This window comes from Stigmatopora argus, chromosome 18 (genome assembly GCF_051989625.1).
Source record: "Stigmatopora argus isolate UIUO_Sarg chromosome 18, RoL_Sarg_1.0, whole genome shotgun sequence".
Classification (NCBI taxonomy): domain Eukaryota; kingdom Metazoa; phylum Chordata; class Actinopteri; order Syngnathiformes; family Syngnathidae; genus Stigmatopora; species Stigmatopora argus.
In genome coordinates this window covers 5,155,836-5,179,947 of record NC_135404.1, presented here as the reverse complement: position 1 = coordinate 5,179,947, position 24,112 = coordinate 5,155,836, and the positions used below count along the sequence as shown (strand labels likewise).

The window sequence follows — 24,112 nt, the reverse complement described above, 5'->3', positions numbered from 1 at the left end:
CCATACAACATCTTCCGAGTCTAAAAACTCACATAGGCAGCCTTCCTTCGGTCACAATGACTTTAAAACCTTGATGTCTGAATTTACATTAAACTCTTTCAGTGCCATTGACGATTAGGTTAGAACTTTATTTCATCCAGTATTCGAGAAATTTCTTGGTTGCAGTACCAAGACATACACAAGACACACAAGACACTGTAGACCTAGGTAAAAAAAACTGGAGCCACACACAGGAAGTCCCCAAGGTCGGGACCTTCTGCAGACTGAGACTGAGGATACCGCACAGTTCCTCAGTAGTCTGGAGGTTTTAAAGATCATCTCCCTTGCCTAGATGCTCCTAAGCTATCCTATAACCTAATCAGCAGCAGCGGAGAGGCCGGTGGGGGGCTTCAGATGCTCGACATCCAATCGTGGCGACCAATCATCCTCCCACTGTGCATTGAAACAAGATTCGCACGATCCGTTTGAAGTGGGAGGCCGGCAGTGGATAAACATTCATCCATTCGCTGCCAATCTTCCCACTTCAAATGGCTTGGACTAGGGACATCCCAATAGCATATTTTTGCATACTGATACCGAGTACCAATCCGATATTCATTCATCTCCCGTACCATGTCTCTACACAAGGGTCGAGCCTATCTCAGCCAAGAGCGGACAGCAGGCGTTGGATTTTGCTGCCAGCCAATTACAGCACACAATGAAAGAGACAACCAATCACAATCACATCGCCACCAAGTGGGAATCGAACCCATACGGTCCTCACCGAAGTCAGGCGGAAGAACCAGTGCACCATCGAGTGGCCGGGAAATGCATTAAGGAGAGGAAAATAGCACATCCAAATGTTTTTTTCTTTCCAAAGTTTGAACAAAACTATCCACTATTCAAGCAAATCAGTTGTGAAGCAAAAGATAAGGTTGTGAACAAATAACTTTTAAATAGTTGGTTGTCATAAACAAACTATTTTTAAAAAGTCCAATAACATAATTAAGCTCTTAATTCTAATTTTCTTGACTTTTATGCTCTTTGTTCTACAAAGTTTGTTGTTTCACTAGAGTAAATATAGTATAAAAAGTACTCTATGTATTTTTGGCAATATACAGCTGGTTTATTTTTATTTAAGAAATACTCCATTGTGATAAATCGAGCTCTCTTGATTGGGATTTTCTCAATTTGGGACATTTGTCAGCAAAGTTGTTTGACTAGAATACATATAAATGTACAGTATATTACCATATAGGTTTTATATATCTTATTATTATAGATTTAATTTTGCATACACTGAGTTAATACATTTTAAAAACGTGATCTTTTTACCAAATTTTGATCTTCTGAAAATGATATGATCGGGCCAGATTTCCAATGACGATCAAAAGTGGGACATCTAGCACCATAAAACATTTGTCAATTTTAATTGAAAACCACAGCTAAAAGTTACAAAATACAAGAGAAAAGGGACAATTATTTTTCCCAAAAAAATATTTAAAAAAATATGGATGTTTATTTTTTTCTATTTTCCACAAAATTATTTCTTAAATGTTTTAAATATGTTTTAGCTCACACATTTCATTCAAACTAATGTTATGTGCTTTTTCCACCCTTTCCCGTTTTAGCTTTCACAGAACAACGTTAAAAGCAGGTTTTGCAGGACTTAATGACCACACAATTGTCAAAAAAAGATTGGACTCAAGATCCCACTGAGTCTTCCTTTGTTTGAGTCACCTCACATCACACCGACTGCCCAAATATTGTGGCATCTGTCACCAGCAATTTAGTCAGTAAGCACCTTGACATGCAACGTGGCCCACCGCAAATTTGCGATGGCTGACCCACATAACAGCTACACTTGAAGATGAACTTCACATTTATTAAAAGCAACAAAACAAAAAACAAAAATTGGCTATGATGACAGAGTAGTTTGTTGGTATCGCTGATAAATGAAAAGAATTCTAGTGCTTAAATCACTCCCTGCAATTGACAGTGATTACGTTGAAAATTGAAATAGAATAGACCTCTCGTGGCGTTGATGGCAGCCAATATGTTAGTGCACAAATAGAATCTAATGCCTTTCACACGACACACTGAGATTCTCTATAGCAGACATGCGAGGGCTAAGGCATTAGCAAGATAGCTGTCAAATTATTGATTAAAGAAAAACAAAAGAAACCCTGGCTCTCCTGCATGCCATCATTGACGTGTGTTGTCACGACCTACAATGAGGCGTTTCGAAGCAGTAACAAGAGCATGAAACCCCTGATCATATCACCATCTGTCATCTTATCTTAAATAGTCTTCTGCACTCTGTCAAAAATACACACCCATTTGTGGTCAACCACAGCGTTCTTTTATGCCGACAGACTGGCACAAAGCCCTTAAATCACACACTGGCTCTCAGGACAGAATTAAATTTTGAAAGAAATTAGCTCGTCCTTTTGCAATCTGTCATTGTCAGTTATGCACTTGGGGCCTACAACAACACATTTTAAAATGAGATCCCCGCCCCCAAAACAAAGCTCTCAGGTAAGAAGTAGTGTACATATTTTGAAAATATATACACTAGCTCTCAGGTAAGAGCTTGTGTACATATTTTCAAAATATGTACTCTACAACACACACAAGGATGTGTTCTCTACAAACAAACACCAGCTTCAAGTCTGCGACCACATTCTAGCCAGTAAATAAAAAAAACAAATCAATTAATGGAAATTTTCTCACTTTTCTCCATTCTGTCAGTTACATACGTGACCGAACGTTTGGTCGACCGGACGTTTGGTCGACCGGACGTTTGGTCGACCGGACGTTTGGTCGACCGGACGTTTGGTCGACCGGACGTTTGGTCGACCGGACGTTTGGTCGACCGGACGTTTGGTCGACCGGACGTTTGGTCGACCGGACGTTTGGTCGACCGGACGTTTGGTCGACCGGACGTTTGGTCGACCGGACGTTTGGTCGCCGGGTCCGCTCGCTGTCAAATTATGACAGAGAGTTTACTGTTGATATTTTGATATTAGATATTTAACTCACTCTCTCTCCCTCTCTCTCTCGCTCTCGATTATAATTTTGAGAGCTGGTTTCAACAGTAACAACCCGGCGACCAAACGTCCGTCCGACCAAACGTCCGTCCGACCAAACGTCCGTCCGACCAAACGTCCGTCCGACCAAACGTCCGTCCGACCAAACGTCCGTCCGACCAAACGTCCGTCCGACCAAACGTCCGTCCGACCAAACGTCCGTCCGACCAAACGTCCGGAGACCAAACGTCTTTCGACGAAACGTCCGAGTACAGTTATATACAGTGGTACCTTGACATACGAGTGCCGTGACAAACAAGCAATTTGAGATACAAGTAAAATTTCGGGCAAATATTTATCTTGAGATACGAGACAAATTTTGATATACGAGCATACAGCGGACGCGAGAGGGGCACTGTCTTTCTGGGCTCCCTCGTTCCTCGTGTAAGGTCTCTGTGGTCGCAACTCCCTCGTGTAATGTCTCTACGAGCACTGGGCGGAGCGTTGCATTTTTGTCAGTGTTTTTTTTCCCGTTAGACAGTGCAAATGGCGTAGATACTACTTGTTGGCAAGTGGTCGTGCGTTATTTTATTGTGAGGACATTTGTGTGCATCATTTTTGGAATATTTTGAAGGGAATACAAAAGCAAACAACCCTCGATAGGTTGCGTCTGAAAGTCCGGGTGGAGGCGGGGCAAATAGAGCAAACCAGGGAGAAGAAAGGTATCAAAATGTCAAACAAAATTAGAATGAAGTTTAGTGCAAGGTTAGATTAAACTTAGTTTTGAGTGTGTCTGCATTGTAATCCAAGTTCATTTAAATTTGTTTATGTTATGTTACGAGCGCGTTGCCGTGCAGAAAATCAAGATTGATCTTATTAGCGTTCCCCCTCACTAACTGGCTAATGCAAAAAAGAGACCATGTTTTTGGTTGTTTCAGATGGCGGCCATAAGCCTTTAATGCTATTATCCCTCCCTGCAAAAGGTAATGACCCCCTAATGGTTATTTTCCCACCACATTGCCTGCACAGAAGAGTCATTTCAAGCATATTAAAGCAACGGTACACGCAAGTGGGCAGGGTTTGATAATGGAGGACACTGGTCACCTCATTAGGTACAGCGGCAATGCCTTATGCATTAAGGTCTTGAACGCAACTGGTTTCCACGATACATCCGATCAGATACGCTCAAGTGCCATGAAATGATGTTTTCATAATTGTCTCACAAACATCCACACAAAAAAAACAATAATACCCAGTCCCAAAATCAAATCATGCCAATCTAATGACTTCTAATGCTCTCTAGGCAAAACAGAGTAATGTAAATATGATGCAGGTAAAACAGGTTGAGTATTGTTATAATATGACTAATAAGATGCATAGATTTCTTTTGTTTCAATTATTGACAGAGTGACTGGAATATGTGAACAACATGGAATTGTTTATTCGCAAAGGTGTTGCTGTTATCTCTGGCCGCGGGCGTGTTTCTCGCTCAAGCGAGAAATGAAACATGCATTTTATCTCGCAGGGAATTTGATGCTTTGAAATCATTTGTCACCTTTTGAATTGTAAATGCTATTTGACCAATTGCAAAAGAGGAAAAAAAATGTTCACAAGGAGATGACATATCATCCCAAGGGCATACAATAAATATATGGGGAAAATGACAGACTAGGAGTTAGATTTTGCATCGAATATATATAAAATAGTCCTTTCAAGTGCAGAAAATACAGTTGACCGAGGTTATTACATTTCAATGAGAACCATGTTCTCAAAAAATGTCACTGATTGTACAAGTAACATTGCAAAAATCTTTAGTTTTTTACTTTTTTTATACACAATCCCGTTTTTGGTTGAATAAAAACCTCCATTTTCATCAAATACTTAATAAATTTTGACTTAAACTGAAGTTGTGGCAGAATTTTAGGAAGGCTCTTAACTCGTTGGCTGCCGTTGACCGTGATAGATGTCCAATCCATTTTAAATGGGAGGGATGGCAGCGATCAGATGATTTAGTAATACAATTTTTCTTGGTGCTTGGAGCTTCGCGTTGACAATCGCTCCGGTTTTTACGGCTCCTCTCAAGGGATCAGTTGGCTTTTTAGTTTAAATTCTCCACTTTGCTCCGCCAATTGATCATGCTCCACAGCTGTAGTTTGTGGCGAGAGCCCGGCGTGAAAACGGTGACAGAAAAGCAATAACTTATTTTCTCCGACGACGGGGAGCCAAGTTGCAGAGTTGATGATTCGGCGTGCATCCGTTACTCGGAGAGATGTGTTGGAACGCCAGCGCTTTCAAACAGCTCAAGTTGTGATTGCTAGTTTTGTGGGCATGTTTTATAATGATTGAGTCATCTATATGGATAATTAAAGCAATACATAAAAAGCACCAAAACAATTGGTTTATTTCGTCAAATCTAGACTCAACTACGACCTTTCCCGAGCAGGAGACATGTCAAATAATGTCTCCCACACCTGCCGGTTAATGAGAGCCGTGGGGGGTTGAGTTATGAGGAAGTTGAAATTAAAGACAATTTCAATTACCTCCTAACTTAAGTGAGCTCATAAAAAAAATACAGGATGGGAGCTGACAAATTATTTAGCGGGACTGCAGCTCGTAGTGTGTAACACAATCCAACAGTTTTTTTTTATTAAGTTAGGTCAGATATCTGTTTTGAAATCATTTTTGATGGTGGAAAATAAAATGGAGATTAGATTTCTATATTTACGTTTTCAGCAGTAGAATACCCATTTCCTTGAAAAATAGGAGGAATTTTGTACTAAACATTTTGTTCTATAAAAAGGTTTAAATGTTGAGATACAACACATTATGTGTGACACAGGCATGATTGCACGGACTACCATTCACACTTCCACCCATGCCTAGGGGCAATGAGGGACTGTACGGTAACCTCAGTCTCAGTCTTCAAAAGGTCCCCACCTTGTAACCTCCTGTGTGTGGCTCCAGTTTTTTTACCTAGGTCTACAATGTCTTGTGTGTCTTGTGTCTGTCTTGCTACTGCAACCAAGAAATTTCCCAAATAAAGGATGGAATAAAGTTCTAACCTAACCTCACCTGACGTGACCAGACGTTTCGCCGAACGGACGTTTCGCCGAACGGACGTTTCGCCGAACGGACGTTTCGCCGAACGGACGTTTCGCCGAACGGACGTTTCGCCGAACGGACGTTTCGCCGAACGGACGTTTCGCCGAACGGACGTTTCGCCGAACGGACGTTTCGCCGAACGGACGTTTCGCCGAACGGACGTTTCGCCGAACGGACGTTTCGCCGAACGGACGTTTCGCCGAACGGACGTTTCGCCGAACGGACGTTTCGCCGAACGGACGTTTCGCCGAACGGACGTTTCGCCGAACGGACGTTTCGCCGAACGGACGTTTTCGCCGAACGGACGTTTCGCCGAACGGACATTTCGCCGAACGGACGTTTCGCCAAAACGGGATTCGCGCGCTCGCCCCGCCCCAGATCGTGTGTGTATGTTTTTCAACCTCGGCACAAAAAACAACACAATGAGAAACATCCCCAGTTTTACCTGTTTAATAAAATAATAAATTAAACACTAATTTTTTCGGCGAAACGTCCGTTCGGCAAAACGTCCATTCGGCGAACTGTCTGTCGGCGAATTGTCTGTCGGCGAATCGTCCGAGTACCCTAACCTAATGTAGTGTTCAACCAGTCCTACCCAGCATGTTTTGGGGATGTGGGAGGAAACTGGAATACCCAGAGAAAACCCACATAAGCCCAGGGAGAACATTAACACTCTACACAGTAAGGACTAACCTGGGACCGAATCCTCAACCCAAAAACTGAGTCAACGCGTTAACCACTTGCTCACCGGGCCAGTCAATGATTATTTAATACTATGTTTTTACAAAGGGTAAAGGTAAGGGTTAAGAATACTGAGAAAATAGGCAGATTTAAATTGAGCTAAAAACATCTGACCTGGTCACAATATGTTCAGAGAAGGTCTTAAATATATATTCTTAACCTTAAGCTTATCCTCTCATGGGTTGCGGGGGTGCTGGAGGCTATCCCAGCCAAGAACGGGCAGTAGGGAGTGGACAGCTAGAGTTGGTCGCCAGCCAATCACAGGGCACATGCCCACTAACAACCATGCACACACTACTATCACTCACACCTACAGACAAGTTGAAATATATAAATTAGCCTACCACAGAAACTGGTGCACCTGGAGAAAAGCCACGCAGGCACATGGAGAACATGCAAATTGATGCAAAAAATATGCTAAAATCAAGTTCTAAAGGAGACCTAAAAAAAAAATTAAATCACAAATTGTATTTTCTTTTTCATTATTAACTCATTTAAAATGTAATAATTAACAAAATAAAAAACTAAAATATTCAATTTTGTATTATTTTCTGTCAATCATTTAATTGAATTTTTATTAACAATTAGTTAATGCACATGATCTACTTTTGCAAGCCACATATTTCAGTGACACATTCTGGGAAATAAACACAGCAAGACTACTTTTTTTAAACAAAATTGCAATCTCAGACTCAAACTGTGAATAAAATAAACGAAAATTGGACAAAACCAGGCAACATGACAGTTAAAGCACGAAACTATTAAGTACATTTGCAGCCAAATCAAGTCATCTCAGTCGAACTCAGCACCGTGTCCATCATTAGACGGCAACATAAATAAAACAAACAATGAATGTGAATGAAAACAAGCTAACGAAGAGCGCAATGTGCTGCTAAAAAATGGTTTGGGGCTGCGCTGTGGCTCCCTGATGGGATGAATAATGTAATAGGCTTGCTTTTAGGTTTTTTTGCCATGTGAGTAAACCTCATTAACGGTTCAAGGCCGACTACCTATTTATGAGCCGCCGCCAATGTTTTTCAATATTCCTCGCAAAGATCTGTGCTGGGCTGGCGAATCAGACGCCATCTTTTTTGCATGAGCGCTGACCTACATGAAGGAAAACTCAACTAGGTTAGGTCCTGATATACTGAGAACCCCTTATTAGTCTATTATTCAAGCGCTCTGAGATACTCATCAAGTGACCAATCGCATCTCCTGCCAGCGTACATTTTTATATTCATTTCCAGTGGATATGAAAAGTTGTCACAAATGATTGTGCGTCACAAAAAAACATAAGACACGGTAGTTCGATGAACTGGGAACTGACCACCATTCACGACGATAGATGTCCAATTTATTTGAAATGGCTTGGCAGTAATCGAATGATCCCGCTTCAAATGGATTAAAGGTCAATCGGTGTTAACGGCAGCCAGTCACAAGAGAATGACGACCAAATGAATTAGTGATTGACCGATAGGGTTTTTCAGGAGCGATACTGATTATTAGTAGTTGGAGCCCTTCTCTGTAAAGTGAAGGGTTGTAGTCTAATGACATTAACACCCTATATCAGGTGTACATAATAATTAGGCAACTTCTTTTCCATTGGCAAAATGGGTCAGAAGAGGGACTTGACAGGCTCGGAAAAGTCAAAAAATAGTGAGAGATCTTGCAGAAAAGTCAAGGGTGTTGTTTGCCACCAGTTTTGCCAAATTTCAGAGCAGCAACGGCACTAGATTAGATTAGAACTTTATTTCATCCCGTTTCGGGAAATGTCTTGGTTGCAGTAGCAAGACAGACAAGACACACAAGACATTGTAGACCTAGGTAAGAAACTGGAGCCACACACAGTAAGTCCACAAGGTGGGGACCTTCTGCAGACTGAAAGTGAGGTTACCAGACAGTCCCTCAGTAGTCTGGAGGTTTTCAAGATCATCTTCCTTGCCTAGATCCTCCGAACCTATCACCTAATCAGCAGCAGCGGGGAGGCCGGTGGGGGGCTTCAAAGCACAAAAGCAGCCCAGCAAGACCGAGGAGAGATCTCACGCCCCCATAACAATGATGGAATGCTCGGCAGTGTGTCCTAGAGTGCCCAAAAGCAAATGGTGTGCAGTACTCAGAGACATGGCCAAGATAAAAAAGGCAGAAAAACGACCACCACTGAACAAGACACACAAGCTGAAACGTCAAGACTGGGCCAAGAAATATCTCAAGACTGATATTTCTAAGGTTTTTATAGACTGATGAAATGAGAGCAAGTCTTGATGGCCCAAATGGAAGGGCCTGTGGCTGGAGCGGTAAAGGGCAGAGAGCTTCAGTCCGACTCAGACGTCAGCAAGATGGAGGTGGGGTACTGGAATGGGCTGGTATCATCAAAGATGAGCTTGTGGGGCATTTTTGAGTTGAGGATGGAGTCAAACTCAACTCGCAGTCCTACTGCCAGTTTCTGGAAGACACCTTCTTCAAGCAGTGGTACAGGAAGAAGTCCAATTTGAAGGGTCTTCTACTACTATAGATGAGTTTTGTTAAATTTACAAGTTACATTGTGAATAACTGCAAATTTCGGTACACGGTCGATTGGTCGCCGATCTTTTGGTCGCCTGTCTTTTGGTCGCCCGGAAGGTTATTGATAATTACCATTTAAATCGTTGCTCAAATTCCCTAAATACAAACTGTGAATTACTATTTAGTCATACTTAATGCCCTCGTAATTATTAGGCTAAAGAAAAGCTCCAAATTTCCCGGACTTTTATTGTTTTTTGTTGGAGAACTTGTTAAGACCCTGACTGACGTAGCTTCTTAAAGGGACAACGCATGTACATACAAACTCTTATGCACTCACACGTCGGCTCAGTGAAACTGCTCATGGCCATTGTTGGCTTTTATTGATGCGTAGACAGTGTTGTTTTGCCTTGTTTTGTCGCCAGTCTTTTGGTCGACGGTCTTTTGGTCGCCCGTTGTCGCCGTCGGGGCGACCAATCGACCGCACACGCAAATTTCAGTTCCTACAATTACAGGTAACTTTGGCACCTAATTGACTTTTACAAAAGCAAATTAGCTTTGTTTGCACTATATCTTTTCCTTATATACAAGTTGCTCTTGCCACTACTTTAAGCTACCTTTGCACCAAATTGAGCTCCAATACTACAAGTGATCTTTTGGCACCTAATTGACATCTGCATTTTCAAACTAGCTTTCGTTCTTTTGTAAAGCTACATCACTTTTGCGCAAATTTATAGATTTATTTTTTCTAAATAATTAACGTTAACCTACATTGTCACCCACTGTATATAGACAAAGATCTTGTGGTTGCTTCCATTGATACCTTTAATTGACAGTTAATCTGTTACTTGAAATTTTCTCCTTAATGATGTAGGCAAAAAGTAAGCAAAAATTCTGTGACAACTTGGCTGAAAACTTGAGAACATGAAATAGTATTTCAACTAATTGAGCATGTAAAAACTTTTGATTATTCAACATTAATAGGCGGAAAGGAGAATTGCATTGAAGTAAGATTTAGCAAATTGTGAAGTCTGAGTCGTTTAACATGATTGAAGGGACTCCTTCCAAAATATACTAAAGCGTGCCTTCAAAGCGAGGAAGCAAATGTGTTGCTGAACAAGCAGCAGGAGGAATCATTCTTCAAAAACATTTAATAACACTTGTGAATGCGGCCCCTTGCCCGGGGAGGAAATAAAACAGGCAAGCAAGGCATTCTGGTTATGAGAAGGAAAGACAAAAATACATTTTCCTCTGTGGTGTCAGTTGGAGATGCTTCTAATTTAAAAGTTTATAACCTACCGTAGGCCAAAAATGAATAATTGTGTTTCACTGCCACTGACGACGATAGACGTCTACATAAAATATTTTGAAAAATTGTTAGGATACCGTAACAACTCCACAGCCATCTCAGTTAATATTTGCCAATTGAGCTGTGAGAAACGCTCAAATTAAATAAAAGATATTCTAAAATCCATATGCACTATCGTTTACCCGGCGCAAATAAATACCAGCTTGCGCTGTCATCTCTGCAGTTAAAAAAGGGAAAAAATCCAAACGACACGGACAAGGTAGCTCCCACGACGGTATAAAACGGTACTGACAGCAGCGCTTGTGAAACCAAATGCCAGGAAAACAACAAAGTGTTGCGTCCAACGAGAACAGGTGCACGAATGCCACAGAGTTTTGCTTGGCAGCGGCTTTCCGTTTTCAGTTTTGGAAGCGCCATGTAAATACAATAGCCAAGCTGTCTCTTCTAGTAAAGAGATAAAAATAGGTCAAAGCAGAAAATGACAGTAGCCGTGCTGCTAAGCTGATTAGTACATAAATATGGACTTTTATTACAGTCCTCAAATAACTAGTTTCTCATGCTGAAATTTGGTGCAATAAAATTGTCTGATTAGGAATTTTCAGCCTTTGCAACATTTATAACCATGACTGATTTAAGAGAGTGTAAACCACAGGTGTCAAAGTGGCGGCCCGGGGGCCAAATCTGGCCCACCGCATCATTTTGTGTGGCCCGGGAAAGTAAATCATGAGTGCCGACTTTCTGTGTTAGGATCAAATTAAAATGAAGAGTGTAGATGTATATTAAATTTCCTGATTTTACCCCTTTTAAATCAATAATTGTAATTTTTTAATCATTTTTTTCTGTTTTTAGTTCAAGAATCATTTTGTAAAATCTAAAAATATATTAAAAAAAAGCTAAAATAAACATTGTTTTAGATCTATGAAAAATTGAATATTCAGGGATTTTAATCCAGTTCTTTTAATCCATTTATATTTAAAAAATCTAAATATTATATCTAAAATGGTCCGGCCCACATGAAATCGAGTTGACATTAACGCGGCCCGCGAACCAGCCCAAGTCTGACACCCTTAATTCTAATTTTGTTTTAAATTTTGATACCTTTCTTCTACCGGGTTGGCTCTATTTGCCCCGCCTCTACCGACTTTCAGATGCACCCTACCAAGGGTTGTTTGCCTTTGTATTCACTTCAAAATATTCTGAAAATGATGTACACAAATGTCCTCACAATATGATAACGCACGACCACTTGCCAACGAGAAGTAGTATATACGCCATTTGCACTGACTGACGGGAAAAAAAAACACTGAAAAAATGCAACGCTCCGCCCAGTGCTCGTAGAGACATTACACGAAGGAGTTGTGACCAGAAAGACAGTGCCCATGATGTTCTTAAGAGCAACCTCTCGCGTTCGCTATATGCTCGTATATCAAAATTTGTCTCGTATCTCAAGATAAATATTTGCCCGAAATTTTACTCGTATCTCAAATTGCTCGTATGTCGGGGCATTTGTATGTTGAGGTACCACTGTAATTATTTTTAGAGGGTTTTTCCTGCGTTCAAAATTGCGTGGCGATGTCTCCAGCGTGAATGTAAAAAAATAAATAATAATAAAAGCACCATCTACAAATCCAGAGGCAAATGCTTTGAAGAATTCTTAACAAATGTGAGAAAAAATAAAATCACAAGTCGGGGGAACTCCGCCGAGAGTAGTCGCATGTCACCTTTCCACTATATCTTCATCTGATCAAGTGCTGTCTAAACAAGGAGCAAGTGTCATCTGCTGAACTGGCACTATCTAACTTTTTTATCAGCCTTTTGATTTATATACTAGCAACGGCACACTACAGTGGGTCTTATCTTTTGTCAAAAGAAGATAACGCTTAATCTCTCAGCAGTCAGCAGGTCGTGAAGTTAAAAAAAAAAAAATTAAAAAAAAGCATCCGAGTTTGAGCTTCCCAGATGTCACTTGGTCTTATTTTCATTATTCACTCTGGTGGCGTTTGAATCTTGTGCCCTCCTTTTGGCTCTGGACGCAGCCCCCAAACAAACGGAGATTGCTCCGATAAAACTTAATCACCGTGGGAGTAATCCCCCTGGGGGACATATTTTTTCGCCCGCCAGATGCGTTCATTTGAAATTCATGCTGGCTTACCACTGTGAAATGATACAATTTCACGTTGCTCTCTGACTGCCATTAATAGCGATAGAAAACAAGTCTATTTTAGTGTACAGGGAAAAGTTCGATTTCTATTTTTTTTTTAAAAAACATGCTAAAGATGAGATTTTTTTTCCCCAAAAAAAACTGAGAAATTAGCAGAAAATATGAGAAATTTAGACTCACCAGGAAAAAGAATCCGGTGTAAGCAATTATTTGTTTTGTGCTTGTTTTTTTTTAAATCTTATTTGAAAAATGATATTTTGTCGACTATTTGCTTTTCTTGACAAATATAGAAAAAATAAATAAATGTTCACCCCAGGGACAAAAAAAATGTAATTAAACTTTTTGGGTCAAATTTTGGGGTAAAAACAATTGTCTGTTCTTCTAACAAAATAATTAGTTAAAATATTTTTAGTTTGTTTAAACATCTTATAGTGTAAGTATACACTGTATTTTGTCGACTATTTTCTTTTCTTGACAAATATCCATTGAGGAACTTTTTTTTTTTCCAAAAAGAAAAAATAAATAAATGTTCACCCCAGGGACAAAAAAAATCTAATTAAACTTTTTGGGTCAAAATTTGGGTAAAAACAATTGTCTGTTCTTCTACCAAAATAATTAGTTAAAATAATTTTAGTTTGTTAAACATATAGTGTAAGTATACACTGTATAGTAGTAAAAACAAAACAAAAAGAAATGCATTTTGTGGGAAAAACTTTTTTCACCACAGTATCACAGAAAAATTAATCTAGCCTTAATTTGTAAAATTACTATATTCTAGGAGTGCATTTTAATGTTGCTGCCAACCTTCCTAGTCCTTGATTATCGCGACTCCACTTATCACGAATTCACTTCTTTGCGATTTTTTTCTGCTATTACTTTTCGATTTTCCAATTATCGCGGCCATGTTTAATCTACATTAACCGTGATATTCAAGGGATTACTGTAATGGAAATTCATGACCAACAAAGGCACTGAAACATGATACCATAAAAAAAGTAATGCACGCCACAGTTTGACTCAAAATCTTTTAAAAACTAGAATTAATTATGAACAATTTGGCACAAGTGTAGTGTTGCGGAATGGATGAGTCCAGCCACGGATATTTCATCTTGGGCGTTCATTAAGTCTCCGTCTTTCCATTATACATGTTTGCCCTCAGAGTCGGTACACCACAAACGGCATAGCCTGGAAATGTTGAATCCTAAATCATCTCGTTCACCGGAAAGTGAGCTAATGTCGATTAACGACAACACTAATTTCCTTCTGCATGCTGTTATCTATGGTAGCGGATGGAATGCGCCATTCCTTAAATGGATAATTCAACAAGGGTGCCACATGCACTCATTCTTGTTTAAGTTGTGTAGCTTACACTGTCCCAAATCCATACTAAATGCCGTGGTTCTTGCTCGCGCTCTCATGCTCCAAAAAAAGAACGCGGCATCAAAATGTGGCATAAACTCAAAGCTAATGTACTAGAACAGTGAGTTTTTAAAGGGTGGAACACTGCTGCAATGTGCTCTCTCTCGATGGTACACATAGGAATCATGAAATGAATTTAAGAGGTGGAAATAGGACCCATCTAGGGTTCCCTAAGGTTTAGGACGCTTATCTTCGTGTAGGAAATAGAAACCATTTCATTTCAAGCCTTCCCAAGTCAGCGAACAATTTACTAATTCACATGTATCAATGTCAATTAAAAATGTTCATATCAATTTCTTTTGAAGCATTAGATGTTTTCCATTTGGCCTTCTTAAAGTTAAAGACATTTGTCTTTGATTCAAACAAAAACTTGCATTTCCAGGGTGCCATGTTGTCGTCCATTTTCTTCTCGACACCCTACTTACTGTACCTCGAGTAACGAGATGAATAGAATTTTGTATTGTCATTGTCAAACTCGTATCCCCATACTCCATTCCAAAGGGAATACCTTTGCATTCATGAATGAATGATAATACTGGAGAAAATGTGCCCCTTGTAAGATCAACACGGAAAAAGGGACGATTGCGCTTTTCAATGTAAGAATGGCAACCCATTGCTGAACCCTATCCCAGCAATCTATGGGAAGTAGGCGGGGTACACCTTAAAATGGTATTCCAGCCAATCACAGACTGCAAGGAGACAGACAACGATTCACCCATACACAGCGCAAAACAATTTAGAGCAGGGGGGTGTTCACACTTTTTTGCTCCAAGATCTACTTTTCAAGGAGCTACCCTCCAAAGATTTACCTATTTAAAGAATCCAACCTCCCTTGGTGGGTCACTGAGCCGAGTTCAGAAGGACGGCAACTTAAACCCGTCTCATTACCAACAAAGGGCGCCGAATTTAAGCATAGTTGCGGCAAATCTATCCGTTCAAAATCAAAAGAACGACTTAACGAGAAAACTACGAAAGATTGTTTATGTTTATGTTAGACATAAGATCTTGACCTACCTTGACAACCTAATGGTTTTTGAAAGTGTCAGATATGCATGTTTAAAAACTAAAATGCAAGTATTGCTGTGATCACATTGCGATGTGGTACAAATGAAACATCGTTCAGGCCCGAACAAAACTAATGGACTGGATCAAATCTTAATCAGGCGATTTACCAATACAACCTTGCCGATCAACTGGTTGATTGTGATTGTTGTGATGAACATCCCCGATTTAGTGCTGAATGTGGTAGTACCCGGAGAAAATCCACCCACCGGCTCCGATGATGAAAAAAAAATGCCCCCCTTTTAATACTAAATTACTACATACTCAGGAAATGAAATTGAAAATTGCTCATTTGGCTTAGCCAGACATTGACAATTTTTGTGAAATTGACTTTGTGGTTGCTGTCATTGCATTACCAAATGAGACATTTGGCAGTGTGATTATATGTTGGTAAAAGTAGTTCAACAGCTATTCAGCTAAAAATGAACCTGGTGCCAGGAACTCTGTTGTGTTCAGATATCCTGCTAAAAATGATTATTGATGACCCAAAGTAACCCCAGTGCAATTTAAAAACTGTAGCAAGTACTCACTTAATTTTGAGTATGAAATAGACATAGCTTGAATTGTTGATCATTGCTAATGTTAATTTGTCAACTTGTATTTTCTGATTGAACCTGCAGACAAGCTGCACTTTTAATTAAATAATGAAAGAATGGATTTGTTATTATTTAATCAGATTGTCAGCATATAAATAATAATAAGTTGCAGCCATAATCAAGTAGAGTATTTACTTTTTACAAAAAGAAAAAAAACAAGGAATTACTGCCTTGCCTTGTTTACGAAACTATACAGTCACGTGACTGCTAGAAAATTAGACATTTTTTTAAATTTCACCTTTAATTTCCATTCCTTGACCAATTAAAACCACTTCAGTTCAAATTAGCTCATCATCAAGACTTTAAAGCCAAATCCTTAAATCCAAAATACTAACCAAACACGCAAACATCCACTTCAGAAAATTGCCCATAACTTCATAATCCACGACTGCATGATTTTTCCATTCAGAATTTACACGCAAGACAATATAAGGACAATCTATTATTTATATCAAATCAGCTCATCATGTAAATTCTTCACGCGGCAAAACGTCAAAGCCGAAGCCCGAAATTAAATATCCAATCTCCCAAATTTCCACTCCAGCAGATTGCTCATAACTGCACATGATTCCATATTATTTTCATCCATAAAAGACAATCAATATATTTATAGCAAATGAGCTCACCATGTGAATGCTTCCCATTTCAAAACGTCAAAGCGTGGAATTCAAAATATCCAAACTCCAAATGATTTGATATTTTTTTTTGTTCACCAACAACATTCATATGCAAATGACATAAGGACAATATACTATTTTGGGATAAAATAAGCCCCAACATTAGAAAAATAACAGTAGTGTAGCAGTTGTGGCTTTATTGCTCTTGTCCCGATATGATCCTGACTTAGTTGACTTACCCGGGCAACATTAGCTTGTTTTTTTATTTATGGCGCTCACGTGCAGGCGGCCCGAGTGCGTTGGAAAAATGGCTTTGTCCTACCTTCCAGCCAGCCGCTGCCGAGACATCTCATTCCATCAGTCAAAGCCATCCATCATAATCGAGCGGATACCATTATTCAAACTTGGATATCAGGAAGGTGGCTCTAAAATGCAATAAACAATTCAAAGGGTGTTATCATAAAGCTCACGAGAGGGATTAGCGCCCAATGATGGCGATAGACGTCCAATCCATTTGGACTGTCGATCGCAAACAGAATACTCAGACGCCCCATGGCGAGAAATCTCCGGTAAGGTCATTTAAATGCTGTGAATGAAGTATAATCTAATTATAATTACTGAGGGTTTTAGAAAGCTACTTAATATTAGTCAGTTGGAGAAATAACATGAAAAAGACATTTTGGCCCCAAAAAAACATGTGCATTTATTTATGGGCGACTTTTTTTGTGAGGGGAAAATACAAATCCCACTTTTTTGTTGGATGAGAATTTCCCCTAATTCAAAAGTTTTATTGAAAAAAATATTTCTTATTCCATAAACTAGCATTAGAATTTTTCTGCTGCCAGTTCAAATGGATTGGCCATCTATCAATGTAATTAGTTCCAGTAAATTAATTAGTCAAGCAATGTATAAGCTACAGTTACTGTTTAATAATCTTAGTTACTGGTCAAATATTGGTTGCATTTTTTGTGACTTTGGGGAAAAATGCTGAATAAATCCCTTCCGAAAATAAATAAATAATCATTCGTGGTGTATTGGGTGGCATCCTGTCAAAAAATGATCATATTTTTTTATTGAAAATTAAGTGAAGTGTCTTAATAAAACAGAAAAGAAAAAAAATGAATTTCGCTTCCCAGTACAAATGGATTGGACGTCTACTACCGTCAATGGCAGGCAAATGCCAGTGAAAGAGTCAGTCAAATAATGCAAGTACAATTAACATTTGATCTTATTGGTCAAAAAACAAAGTCGACATTGTCAATAAAAAACACTTATGGTGAAATTTAGCTGAGTTTTTATGAAACCGAAAACTACTCCCTCTTTAATCAAATGTTAGACTAATATATAATAACAATCACATATGTGCTGGTCAGTGTTATTTTTTTAATATACTGAATGACGTTTCATTGCCATCGATAAGGTTAGAAGTCAAATCATTTAATCTGGAAGGGTTGTGAGCAAACGATCATGTTTCAGTACCATGGACAGCACTAGACGCCCAATCCATTTTGAACTGGTAGGACCCTTCTCCTGACTAAGTCCCAACAAAAAGGCATTTGTATCAACTGAGCGAACTGCAACGGGCTCAGTCACAATTAAAGTTCAGAGTTCACTGCCTGCGGCGTTTGAAACAATTAGATAGCTCATTAAAGGACATTAAAACACTGATGTGCATCTAGTCTTAATGGCACTGAACAAGTACAGTACAGCGTAATCACCATGCAATTACATTCCTAAGCTTGCCCACTTAAAACAAAACACCCAATATGGTGTCGGGGAAAACCATTGGGGCGTCTTTTTTGTCTTTTTCTTAACTTTAACTCCTTGTCTGCCATTGTTTAAACATGTTTAAAATAAATGTGGAACCCTAATGGGAAAAAAACTAGTAACTGGTTTCCTTCAAAGCACAACAATTTAAATAAATTCTCAAACTTGTCGCATCAATCTTTTCTCATTATCATTCGCTTCCTTGGCATTGAAACATGATCATTTATTGCTAAATGAATTGGAAGGTCCCAATCAATTATAGAGTGAATTAAGTGTGCGTATGATTTCTGTATTTATTTCATGATTTCTGTTAAACTTTCAACCTTTTCTCATTCATTTTAATTTTTAATTCAATTAAAGTGGTAGCTGCAAAAGTACAAAAAAACTAGTCCAATTCTTCGTTTATTTTTTTTTCAAAGAGAAAAAGTATGCAACAATGGTATTACTCTTACCAGGAATGACCAGCCAACAAAAATGTACACTGATAATTTTTTCCTATTTCATCATTTACTTTTGTTTATCCAGTTTAATTTAAGGTAGGTTAGGACTTTATTTCATCCTGTATTCGGGAAATTTCTTGGTTGCAATAGCAAGACAGACACACAAGACATTGTAGACCTAGGTAAAAAAAACTAAATACCAAAATCCAATTTAAAAAAAGACAGAAAAGCAGCAAAACCACAAAACGAGCAAGAGCGGACAGAGCTACCGCTACCGGCTGCCACTTGAGCGGCGCCATCTTGGTTGCAGTAGCAAAAACGGATACAGACACAAGAAAAGACGTTGTAGAGATGGATAAAACTGGAACCATACACAGGAAGTCTTCCACAAGATGGGGAACATTTTGTTATTACAAAGGCTGCTTTGCTTCTCCTGGACCTGGACAAGCTAAATACTAATTTAAATCTGGGTGAATAAAAACACGCTAGTTCTGTACTCAGACCACTTTCATTCTTAAAACGGAGAATTTTCACATTTGTAACACACGTGTAAGAACTATTCCCCTTTATTTATTGATTAGCCTGTGTGACTATCTACATACTTACCCTCTATATGGCCCGTCGTGTGCACCGATTTAGCCAAATGACGTCTAAAAACAGAGCGTGCAAATATGTCGAGTCAATAAGTCGGCATATGGAGAATTGTCGAAAAAGAAATAAGCGACGATCCTTCCGACCGCCGGGTTTTGTGCGCAAACCGTCGTTTGCCCTTGAGTGTCACATTACTCCGCCTTATCGCGTCAAGGATAATTGGAAGTGTGGGAGGGAATACCAAGAGGGGATAGCGGCGGCGGCACAAAACAAACGCAAATATTCAGAAATGACACCGTGGTCGCTGGAGGTGGTTTCAAGGGCAAATATTTAACATCGCTCGAGTAGGTGGATTTGGATTAAATGCAAAGCGTTCAAATTCCTGTTGTCTGTGATTTGAGCGGGCGAAAAAGCAGGTAAGAGGATGGCCATGCAAAATGACAACAATAATGCGCAGGTGCATGGGGAAAGGAGTTACATAACACATGATTGAATACCATATTTATCATTTCCTTGAAATGTGCCGCGTACAGCTAATAAAACAAATTTGAGTTGCATAAAATCTAAAAGTAGTGTGCTGCTTGCCCCTTAATAATATTTACTTAAAATCATGTAAACATCTAATCATGCATCAAGAATTTCAATTACATATTTTGATATCCAGATAAATGTTTATAAATGAAAGATATGTTCTTGGTTGATTTACTTTGATATAGTTCATTTAATTTTCTATTAATGTAATGATTTAATGATACAGGCCAACCTCTTTTCAGTTCATTTTAGGTCAATATCACTATTAAGCTGTAATTAGTATGGTGTGTAAAAACGTCTGAATAAAATAAAATGCATTTAATGGCCAAAATGCATATAATGGTAAAAATAATAATAATAATGCCAATTACAAATGATATACAAAAATGTGTGGTATATTTTAAAATTACAAAAATGCATCCATAAATCAAAATAAACATGTTACGACATTTAAGGAAGACAAAAAACATGAATTCATTCATTTTCTGAACCACTTTATCCTCACTAGGGTCGCGGGGGTGCTAGAGCCTATCCCAGCTGACTTCGGGCCGGAGGCGGGGGGGACACCCTGAATCGGTGCCCAGCCAATCGCAAGGCACGAGGAGACGGATAACCATTCACACTCAAATCTAGGGGCAATTTAGAGTGTCCAATCAGATGACGATGCATGTTTTTGGAATGTGGGAGGAAACCAGAGTACCCGGAGAAAACCCACGCAGGCCCGGCGAGAACATGCAAACTCCACACAGGTGGACTGACCTGGATTTGAACCCAGGACCCCAGAGCTGTGAGGCCGATGTGCTAACCACTCAAGCCGCCGAACCTCCCACAAAAATGCATCCTAAATCAAAACAAACATGTTACATTTCAGGAAGAAAAACACATTTTAGGCAATTTCAAATCACTACATTTTTTTTCATTTGCCTAAAATGCAACATGTGTTTTGACTGCAGCAAAGAGCTTATCGTGAACAAGGCATGGAGGGTAACTGGGGACGGCTTAGTGGATCATTGCTGCCCTCTAACGGCGACTTTTGACTCATTTACTAAATCATAAACCCAGAAACAATGTTCCATCTTAAGAACCATAACGCATCTAATATTTGTCAAGCTTACTTGAGTTCTAGGACTTACCAAATGCATGCGGTCATTCCGTGTTCCAACTTCAAAGTGTTATCGGCCCCCAAAGTGACTCAGCGGAAATTTCCCCGGGGAGCCGCTGACTTCTTTCATTTTGCTTTCTCTCCAACTTCAATTAAAAAAAAAAATCATAAAAGATGCTAATCAGATGACGTGTTCTCCGGAGAGGCATTTTTGCATTGTCCACGCCGTATTATTAACATTATCAGACACTCATTGTCTACTGAGAGGAATTTAATTAGGACTTTGGAGCGTTTGAAAATAACCCAGTAAGGAGTTCACGGGGCCTTGGGGGCTAATCGACATAGGTGCTTTTGCACAGAAAGTGACCCACATCTCCTGTGTCTTGGCTGTGGATGGTAAAAATAAAAGACAGATAGAGAACAAAAGAGCTTGAATCAATGGAAACTAGGCAGAAAGATTGGAGGTTGACTCATTGGCTGCCATTGACGGCCATCCAATCCCTTTGGACTGCAAACCGTGAATGAACATTTGATTGGCGCAAGACGTCCAATCGATTTGGACAGGGAGACTTGAACATTCATTCGCAGTGGACTGAAACCAATGAGCCATGTCGCACTGCTCCCTTGAAATATTAAGAAATTAAAAGTTAAAAACAGAAACGATTACAATGTCTATTTTACAAGATTTTGTTTTTCCATCCAATTCCGTTTTTTATCGCCTAAATGAAAAGGGGATTTCAACTCAATGTAATAGTCTTCCCCCTCGGGCTAATATTATGTTGACAAAAGATAATTTAAAGAATATACCAAGGTGCTTAGAATTAAAAAAATGTTTGAATAAAAAGTCAATTGTAAACTTTGGGGGGATATTTTCTTCAATAAAACAACACTTTTTAGGACCAAAAATACTTTTTTTCAAAATAAGTCGGTTTTTGGGGTTATTAATTCATGTTTCCCAAAAAAATGCAAAGACGTGAATTTCTATTTTAACTTTGATGCCTTATTTTTTATTTAACAGCTGTACATAATTGGGGAGAATCCATAAAATGAGTAATATAGAAAGAGCGACAGCGCGAGACAATAAATTTGAAAAATACCAAAAAATTAGAAAATGCTGAAAATATATATATAATTAAAATGAAGGATTTTTTTAAATGTGCAAATATTTAATAACATGTTTATTTGGTAAAAACTTGAGGATAATTATTTCAGAAAATAAATGAATGTCTATAGTCATCTTAAATAATTTTCAGATGCAATTTTCAATTTAATTTTCGTAATTTTTCATTATTTTCTAATATACTATATATTTTTTCTGTAAAAATGTATTCCTCCAATGATAATAAAATGTGATCTCTGAATGCCAGCCATCTGAAATTAAATAAATTGGACGCCTCTCGCTGGCAATGGCAGGGAATGAGTGAATAGAGATTGACATCATTGCTAAAATAGGTTGTTAGTCATATACTATGGTTATAATTATGATTATGATCACATGATTTAACACGAAAAGACGAATTTCAATTGTACGTGCAGATGCTTTCCACTTGATGGCACTTTTGCTTCATATTTATTGTACTTTTCCATCAAAACGCCTACAAATCAACAACTGTGGGTCACTTTTTTGAAACAAACACGCCAATCAAGGTTCAAAAAGAACCTTTTATCATCGTAAAAATAACGTAAACGTTAACGATGATTATCCTTTTGTTTAATAGGGGGCACGCCGAACATCTAAACAGTGGTTTCATTCAATGTGGCAGTTAAATAAAACATCTCGGATGCTTTCGATGGCAAAATAATGTTGAATTTGGCAATAAACATGAAGCGTCGCCTTCAGATCCCGGTGCATATACACAAATCTTAACATTACTCACCATTTATTCGGAGATATGTGTATTTCTGTCTTTAGTTTGCTGTCGTGGCTTCCGTTGATTCTGCTTAATTAATTGGTGGCCAGCCGTTGGTTCTCCGGGAAATGTTTGGTGGGCGGAGCCTCGTTTATTAACAAGGCTCACAGGTGCAACAAAATACATTAATATTTGTTTGCTTCCGTCCAAATTTGTAGTGTTGAGGCATATTTAGCATATAAATCAGTTCTACAAAGTAGCACATTAATTCACTAATTTAGTGTAAAAACCTCCTCCCCAAATTTAGATTTTAATTTAAGATTTTTGGGGGGAGGATTTTCACTCTTTCAGTACCATTGACGGTGATAGACGTCCAATCAGGTGGTTCTTTTCATACTTCAACAGTGAATATAAATGAGGCCGTCACTAGTACATGTCCAATCCATTTGAAGTGGGATATTTGGCAGAAAATGGTCATTCTCTGCTATTTGTCCAAGTTCAAATGGATTGGACATCTACTGGCGTCATTGGCAGGCAATGAGTCAAATAAATGCATGAATAAGAATACTGTACATAAACTCATACTCATTTGGCGATACAATAAAACATATTTTCTTAAATGCACATTGTAAATAGCTACGTAATTACTTTAAAAAATTTAAATACATCTTGAAAAATGTACAAATTTGTACACGATCAACAAAAAAAACTTAAGAACATGAAATAAAAAGATAACATTCATGAAAGTAAACTAAATTTAATAAATTAATAAAATAGTCATTAACTAAATTTGCACTTTCATGCATTATTATTATTATTACTTTTTTATTATTTTATTATTATAATTATTTAATTATTATTTAATTATTATTTTATTATTATTTCATTATTATTTTATTATTATTATCATTATTGTTTTATTATTATTTCATTATTATTTTATTATTATTATCATTATTATTTTATTATTATTTCATTATTATTTTATTATTATTTCATTATTATTTTATTATTATTTCATTATTATTTTATTATTATTATTATCATTATTATTATTATTATTATTATTATTATTATACTATTAACTCATTGGCTGCCATCAACAGTTCTAAACAAATAAATGTTCATTCACTGCCAACTTTTCAGTGCACATGGATTGGACTTCTGTTTTCTGAACCGCTTTATCCTCACGAGGGTCGTGGGGGGTGCTGGAGCCTGACTTCGGGCACAAGGCAGGGGACACCCTGAATTGGTGTCCAGCCAATCACAGGGCACGAAGAGACAACCAACCATTCATGCTCACACTCATACTTAGTC

The 24,112-nt window shown here is 38.4% G+C and overlaps 1 protein-coding gene across 2 annotated transcripts in view; it reads right to left on the bottom strand.

The window, feature by feature from the left end:
- nrg3b (neuregulin 3b) overlaps nt 1-22,948 on the bottom strand; it is a 280,932-nt gene extending 257,984 nt beyond the window's left edge. For both annotated transcript variants that reach the window (XM_077626396.1, XM_077626398.1), the window contains exons 1-3: nt 22,823-22,948; nt 20,977-21,091; nt 16,837-16,939 (exon numbers count right to left, since the gene is read on the bottom strand). The gene's annotated coding sequence lies outside the window, so the exon portion shown is untranslated. The remainder of the gene's footprint in view (nt 1-16,836; nt 16,940-20,976; nt 21,092-22,822) is intronic.
- Nucleotides 22,949-24,112: the final 1,164 nt, after the last annotated feature.